The sequence below is a fragment of the Anomaloglossus baeobatrachus genome, chromosome 1, assembly GCF_048569485.1.
Source record: "Anomaloglossus baeobatrachus isolate aAnoBae1 chromosome 1, aAnoBae1.hap1, whole genome shotgun sequence".
Classification (NCBI taxonomy): domain Eukaryota; kingdom Metazoa; phylum Chordata; class Amphibia; order Anura; family Aromobatidae; genus Anomaloglossus; species Anomaloglossus baeobatrachus.
This window is the reverse complement of record NC_134353.1, coordinates 117075527-117083395: the sequence shown is the minus strand read 5'-3', so window position 1 is coordinate 117083395 and position 7869 is coordinate 117075527. Positions and strand designations below refer to the sequence as shown.

The 7869-nt window shown below is 48.4% G+C and overlaps 1 long non-coding RNA gene across 1 annotated transcript; it reads right to left on the bottom strand.

Moving 5' to 3' along the window:
- Positions 1 to 340: 340 nt before the first annotated feature.
- LOC142307148 (uncharacterized) lies at positions 341 to 5058 on the bottom strand. Its single transcript, XR_012753979.1, has 3 exons — positions 4972 to 5058; positions 2380 to 2520; positions 341 to 651 (listed from the first exon to the last, which is right to left on the bottom strand). It is a non-coding gene; the product is annotated as an uncharacterized LOC142307148 (long non-coding RNA).
- Between the last annotated feature and the right edge of the window lie 2811 nt (positions 5059 to 7869).

Genomic DNA, 7869 nt, shown 5'->3' with positions numbered 1-7869 from the left:
TCTGTGTGGCCCAATTTTTGGAAAAAAGGGAGACTCCACTTGGAGTAACCCTTGCTGTATTTTTTAAAAGGAGCCAAGATGAACAAGTCATGGTTCAGCAAAGACTTTGCTACCTACCCCGGCAGGGCCAGATTAAGGTTGGTGGGGGCCCCTGGGCAGAAAATCTGGTGGGGGCCCCATAACGTTAACATTTTAAACCATAACAGTAGAGCACGAACTGTAGCATTTAGAAATAAATCCACTGAGCATGGATCGTATCCTGTTCTGCCACATTCAGATTTACACTTATACACAGAAAATAAAGTTACTCACATTTTTTTATTGATCCCAATGTTAAGACAGCCAAGTAATAGTAAAAATACAGAAAGGGAAAGTTCTCACTGGCAGCAATGGTTGCTGAAAATCACAATGTGCTCTCTATTGTATTGTCTCCGGAGTAGTACATAGCAGCTGATGTCTGTACACGGTATGCCATACACTGTATCAGAGGTGGATCTAGGTTTTCCTGTCCATGGAGTAGGAGTTCAGTTTGGCGCCCCCTTCTATACACGGCTTATGCGGTTTGAGTAGTTGTCATGTGACCGCTCATACGCCATTTTCACACGTGCCGATGAGCTGCTCTTCCTAATTCTCTCGATGTTCAGTGAAATACTACAGCCCATAAAGAGAAGCAGGAAGAGAAGCTAATTGTGACTCAAAGTATTAAAATGACCTGCAAGTGGTCATGTGACCACTTCTAAAATTAGCAAGCAGAGCCGAATCCTTACATTGAGTATATTACAGGTTGTTGGATTGGGCATGCTACGGGGCTTACTTCTATTATTAAAGGGGTTGTCCAGCTCGACAAGGAAAATTTGTAGTTATATGACTGCAGACTTCTGAATTCTCACAGCTTGCGGACTGCACACTGTCATGATTTTCCCGTGCCATGAGCAAGTAGTCATGGGACTGCAAGTATGCGATTTGTTTACTTCCGGCCACATTCAAATTAGACGTCTGCAGCCTCACTCAATAGTTACATGCCCTCAAGCTCTCACTGCTGGCATCGGAGAGTCCTGACAGTGTGCAGTGTGCACACTGAGGATTCAGAAGTCTGCAGTCACATAGAAACTTTCATCACAAACCTGGACAACCCCTTTAATGCTACTAACATAATGTAGAAACCCTTGCGGTCATGTAATTTTACAAATCATGGCTTGCTACATGTGTACAGGATCAGAATCAGTAAAATGTACATAAATACACTGTGTGCAGAATTATTAGACAAATGAGTATTTTGCTCACATGATACTTTTATACATGTTGTCCTACTCCAAGCTGTATAGGCTGAGAGCCAACTACCAATTAAGTAAATCCGGTGATGTGCATCTCTGTAATGAGTAGGGGTGCGGTGTAAGGAAGAAGTCGGTATCGTTCAAGAAAAACATGATTTTCATGCAGGACAATGCTCCATCACATTAATCCAACTACTCCACAGTGTGGCTGGCCAGTAAAGGTCTAAAAGATGAAAAAATAATGACATGGCCCCCTTGTTCACCTGATCTGAACCCCATAGAGAACCTGTGGTCCCTCATAAAATGTGAGATCTACAGGGAGGGAAAACAGTCCACCTCTGGGAGCAGTGTCTGGAGGCTGTGGTGGCTGCTGCACGCAATGTTGATTGTAAACAGATCAAGCACTGACAGAATCTATGGATGGTCGGCTGCTGAGTGTCATCAGAAAGAAAGGGGGCGATATTGGGCACTCATTTTTTGGGGTTTTGTTTTTGCATGTCAGAAATGTTTATTTCTAAATTTTGTGCAGTTATATTGGTTTACCTGGTGAAAATAAACAAGTGAGATGGGAATATATTTGCTTTTTATTAAGTTGCCTAATAATTCTGCACAGTAATAGTTACCTGCACAGACAGATATCCTCCTAAGATAGCCAAATCTAAAAAAAACCCACTCCAACTTCCAAAAATATTAAGATTTGATATTTATGAGTCTTTTGGGCTAATTGAGAACATAGTTGTTGATCAATAATAAAAAAAATCCTCTAAAATATAAAATGCCTAATAATTCTGCACACGGTGTACAGCACCAGAACCAAAAGCAATACCAAAATACATCACTAGCACCCTCATCAGTAAACGAATATATCACCAGAACCACCAATACATGACTACAGTACCAAATTTACTACAACAATATATTGTAATGTCACATCCCCATATACATTTGTATCACATGAATTAACAACTCCCAGTATGTCCTTAACAATTCCCAGCATTTTCTTACAATTGTTATCAGTATTCATCAGACTTTGGACCATACAGGAACCACAGTTCTGATGAGGAGAAGCATTGAGTGTCACACACATACAGTCACATCCAGGTACCTTGTAGGTGACATCTTCCCTGATCGGAGTCATCCTATTCTTTCTTCTCCATCTTGTCCAGACGTCATGATGACTATTCACATCCACAGCTCCTCTCTGCAGACCTCCCGGGCCTTCTGCAGCACATCTCGACATTATGCCCTTAAAATAAATAGCAGAATGATTATAATGCTCCTAAATATAAATATATGACCTACGCTGTGCGCCTGAATAAATAATTGCCCCTCACTGTGCTCCCTGCACAAAATGACCCACACAATGTCATTCTTATGGTACATGGCCTCTTCTTTCAGTACTGGGCCCCCTCTTCACACCGTCCTCTACATTGTGTACCCACTATACTTCCAAATGTCTATACTGTGCCCCCTCCTCACACTCCCCCTCCTGAGCTGTGCCCTCACAATGTCCCCCATGCAATCCCCTCTCTATACTGCCCTCACCCTCAGTACCAAAATCACTGAAAGTGCAACTCAATCTCACATTCCCCCTCTTCAGCATACTGTGCCCTCCATACTGTGCCCTCACACTGGCCACCATGCTGCCCCTTCTCTATACTGCCTACCTCCTTCACTATACAGTCACTATACCGCACCTCAGTCTCACATTCCCCCTCCTCAGCATACTGTGCCTCCATACTGTGCCCTCACACTGGCCACCATGCCGCCCCTTCTCTATACTGCCTACCTCCTTCACTATACAGTCACTATACCGCACGTCAGTCTCACATTCCCCCTCCTCAGCATACTGTGCCCTCCATACTGTGCCCTCACACTGGCCACCATGCTGACCCTTCTCTATACTGCCTACCTCCTTCACTATACAGTCACTATACCGCACCTCAGTCTCACATTCCCCCTCCTCAGCATACTGTGCCTCCATACTGTGCCCTCACACTGGCCACCATGCTGACCCTTCTCTATACTGCCTACCTCCTTCACTATACAGTCACTATACCGCACGTCAGTCTCACATTCCCCCTCCTCAGCATACTGTGCCCTCCATACTGTGCCCTCACACTGGCCACCATGCTGACCCTTCTCTATACTGCCTACCTCCTTCACTATACAGTCACTATACCGCACCTCAGTCTCACATTCCCCCTCCTCAGCATACTGTGCCTCCATACTGTGCCCTCACACTGGCCACCATGCTGACCCTTCTCTATACTGTCTACCTCCTTCACTATACAGTCACTATACCGCACCTCAGTCTCACATTCCCCCTCCTCAGCATACTGTGCCCTCCATACTGTGCCCTCACACTGGCCACCATGCTGACCCTTCTCTATACTGCCTACCTCCTTCACTATACAGTCACTGTACCGCACCTCAGTCTCACATTCCCCCTCCTCAGCATACTGTGCCTCCATACTGTGCCCTCACACTGGCCACCATGCCGCCCCTTCTCTATACTGCCTACCTCCTTCACTATACAGTCACTATACTGTACCTCCGTCTCACATTCCCCCTCCTCAGCATACTGTGCCCTCCATACTGTGCCCTCACACTGGCCACCATGCCGCCCCTTCTCTATACTGCCTACCTCCTTCACTATACAGTCACTATACTGTACCTCCGTCTCACATTCCCCCTCCTCAGCATACTGTGCCCTCCATACTGTGCCCTCACACTGGCCACCATGCCGCCCCTTCTCTATACTGCCTACCTCCTTCACTATACAGTCACTATACTGTACCTCCGTCTCACATTCCCCCTCCTCAGCATACTGTGCCCTCCATAGTGTGCCCTCACACTGGCCACCATGCTGACCCTTCTCTATACTGCCTACCTCCTTCACTATACAGTCACTATACCGCACCTCAGTCTCACATTCCCCCTCCTCAGTATACTGTGTCCTCACACTGGCCACCATGCTGCCCCTTCTCTATACTGCTTATGTTCCCCACTACCCAGGCTCTATACTATGCCCCTCACACTTTTCTCCACCAATACTCTCCACTTACAATTTTCTCCCACCATACTGCTGCCTCACACTTTTTAATGGTGCCCCCCTGATTGCCGTGCAGGGGAACATATGCCGCATGCCCCCCAAAGGTACGCCCCTGTACAGTGTACAGGAGAATACATGACTGGTACACAATATACTGTGATACAGACACCAGAGGTTATACAATATACACATTATTATATACCATCTGATGTGTGTACACAGTATATCACACTACTCTCTCTGTACACTGGATGCGGTATACCATGTGCACAGATATACAATCCCCTGCACTGATCACACCTGGGCCTACAGGACAGGATGTAACATATTCTATATGTAATATGGGCCATATAGTGTAATGTGTGCTGCAGGCTCAGATGTGATCAGTGCAGGATTCTGTGTGTAGTGATGTCTCTGCTGGAGATCAGTGTGTGTTATTGCAGGGGAGGGATGAGGCCGATGACCCGGCACTGACAGCCCGACCTGATCTGCAGCAGTTCAGACTCCTGATATAACTCACACTGATAGCAGAGTGGCCGCTGACACTATGGAATCCCGTCTGGAGTTATCAGCGGCGTCCTGCTCCCTCCTCACTGCAGTCTCCTGCCCGGCCGGCACCATGATTAATGACCTCATACTTACCGGGATAAACTGAGACCTCCGGTCCTCCCACAAGCTCCTCTACGGCAGGAAGAAACAGCAGCGCGGTGACGTCATCCTGGCAGACGCAGCCCACACAGCGTGCAGTGGGCGTGTCTGCAGTAGTGATGGCCGGGATTGAAATACCTTAAAGGTACAGTGCGGTCTTGAACCACTGCGACATTAATAAAATGGCGGACACACAGATGGTGGTGGGGGCCCCCTCAGAGGCTCTTGTGGTGGAGGCCCCTGGGCTGAAGCCCCGTCTGCCCCGCCTATAATCCGGCCCTGTACCCCGGTGTCATCCTGGGGACGGTTAAGGATGGCGTATTTTTGAATGTGCTTGATGCAAATCTACCTGTGAAGTGTACAACTGGGGCACAAGTGCTGCCACTGAAGGGGTGGGTGTCTGTGTGGCCCAATTTTTGCAAAAAAAGGGAGACTCTGCTTGGAGTAACCCTTGCTTCAAGTGTTTTTAAAAAGGAGCCAAGATGAACCAGTCATGGTTCAGCAAAGACTTTGCTACTGTCACGCTCCCCGGGTCCCCTGCCCTGCTCCCCGGCTCACCTGCCACGCTCCCCGGCTTCTCTGCTCCTCTCCCCGGTCTCCAGCCTCCATTGCCCGCGGTCTCCAGGCGTCCCGGTCCCCGCTCCCGGCGCCCGTCGGCTACACAGCCCCAGCCCGGCTCTCCTGCTTCTTCCTCACCGCTCCCTGCCCTGGCTTCTGGCACCCGGGCCGCGCGCATGCGCATTAGGGCGCGCGCGCGGTCATTGACCCTTTCTTAAAGGGCCAGCGTCCACTGACAGGAAATTAAGCACACAGGTACAGGGTATAAAGGGGTTTAGTGTCCAAGTGGGCGGGGCCTGTTCTTCGTGTTTCCCAAGCTAGGAGTCAGGTCTCCTTGTGTTCCTGTGATATACTCACCTCTCTCTCTTCTAGAGCCGTTCCTGCCTCGCCATCCGGTCCTGCCGAATCCCGAACCCCGAACGCTGACTATCTGCCATCCTGTCAGTCCGTACCACCTCTGATCCCTGCGGTGACCCGTCCTCTCGCTCCATCGGTTCCGGACTCCGCCTGACAACATCTCGGCCTCCGAACCTGAGCTCCGTCACCCGGACTACCATCTGTGACTCCGTGGTCCCAGGGACTTCACCTTTCTACTCTTGTACACGGACTGTCCTGCTACCCGTAGTGCTCTGGCTACCGGACCCCTTGCCTTCATCAAGGAATTCGGCCCAGTGGATCCACCTCCTGGGTCTGCCCGTCCACCTGGTCCTAACAGCTACCTACCCCGGTCTCACCCTTGGGACGGTTAAGGATGGCGTGGCGTATTTTTGAATGTGCTTGATGCAAATCTACCTGTGAAGTGTACAACTGGGGCACAAATGCTGCCACTGAAGGGGTGGGTGTCTGTGTGGCCCAATTTTTGGAAAAAAGGGAGACTCTGCTTGGAGTAACCCTTGCTTGAAGTGTTTTTAAAAAGGAGCCAAGATGAACAAGTCATGGTTCAGCAAAGACTTTGCTACCTACCCCGGTGTCATCCTGGGGACGGTTAAGGATGGCGTATTTTTTGAATGTGCTTGATGCAAATCTCCCTGTGAAGTGTACAACTGGGGCACAAGTGCTGCCACTGAAGGGGTGGGTGTCTGTGTGGCCCAATTTTTGGAAAAAAGGGAGACTCCGCTTGGAGTAACCCTTGCTTGAAGTGTTTTTAAAAAGGAGCCAAGATGAACAAGTCATGGTTCAGCAAAGACTTTGCTACCTACCCCAGTGTCATCCTGGGGACGGTTAAGGATGGCGTATTTTTGAATGTGCTTGATGCAAATCTACCTGTGAAGTGTACAACTGGGGCACAAGTGCTGCCACTGAAGGGGTGGGTGTCTGTGTGGCCTAATTTTTGGAAAAAAAAAGGGAGACTCTGCTTGGAGTAAACCTTGCTTGCTGTGTTTTTAAAAAGGAGCCAAGATGAGCAAGTCATGGTTCAGCAAAGACTTTGCTACCTACCCCGGTGTCATCCTGGGGACGGTTAAGGATGGCGTATTTTTGAATGTGCTTGATGCAAATCTACCTGTGAAGTGTACAACTGGGTCACAAGTGCTTCCACTGAAGGGGCGGGTGTCTGTGTGGCCCAATTTTTGGAAAAAAGAGAGACTCCGCTTGGAGTAACCCTTGCTTGAAGTGTTTTTAAAAAGGAGCCAAGATGAACAAGTCATGGTTCAGCAAAGACTTTGCTACCTACCCCGGTGTCATCCTGGGGACGGTTAAGGATGGCGTATTTTTGAATGTGCTTAATGCAAAGCTACCTGTGAAGTGTACAACTGGGGCACAAGTGCTGCCACTGAAGGGGTGAGTGTCTGTGTGGCCCAATTTTTGGAAAAAAGAGAGACTCCGCTTTGAGTCACCTTGCGGTGTTTTACATAATTTTAGAAGGGCATGCCATGCCTATATCTGTGTCTCCTCCTCTTTTTCCTTGTCCAGCTCTTTTGTTTTCGCATGAGTATATGTCCTTGTCACTTTCCCATGTGTTTGTGTTGTGAGTTGTTTGTCACCTTTTGGACACCTTTGAGAGTGTTTTCTAGGTGTTTTTATGTGTGTGTGATTGCCTTCCATTGTTTCCTATGGGTTCGAGTGTTTCGCCAAACCGGTTCGCCGAACCGAACACGAACCAGACCTCGGTTCGGCGTACCGAGCTCGAGCCGAACCACGACCGGTTAGCTCATCTCTAGTCATGTGGTCAAAATAAAGAAGTGAGAAAGCAAAACTCTATTCTCTGCTGATTTTCTGTTTTCAGCCTCTACTTTAGTAGTTTTTAGCCGCACGGAGTCTCCTACTCTTCAAGATATTTTATAATATACAGTACTGTACAAAAGTTTTACGCAAATTTGGAAAAAGTAAGAATGC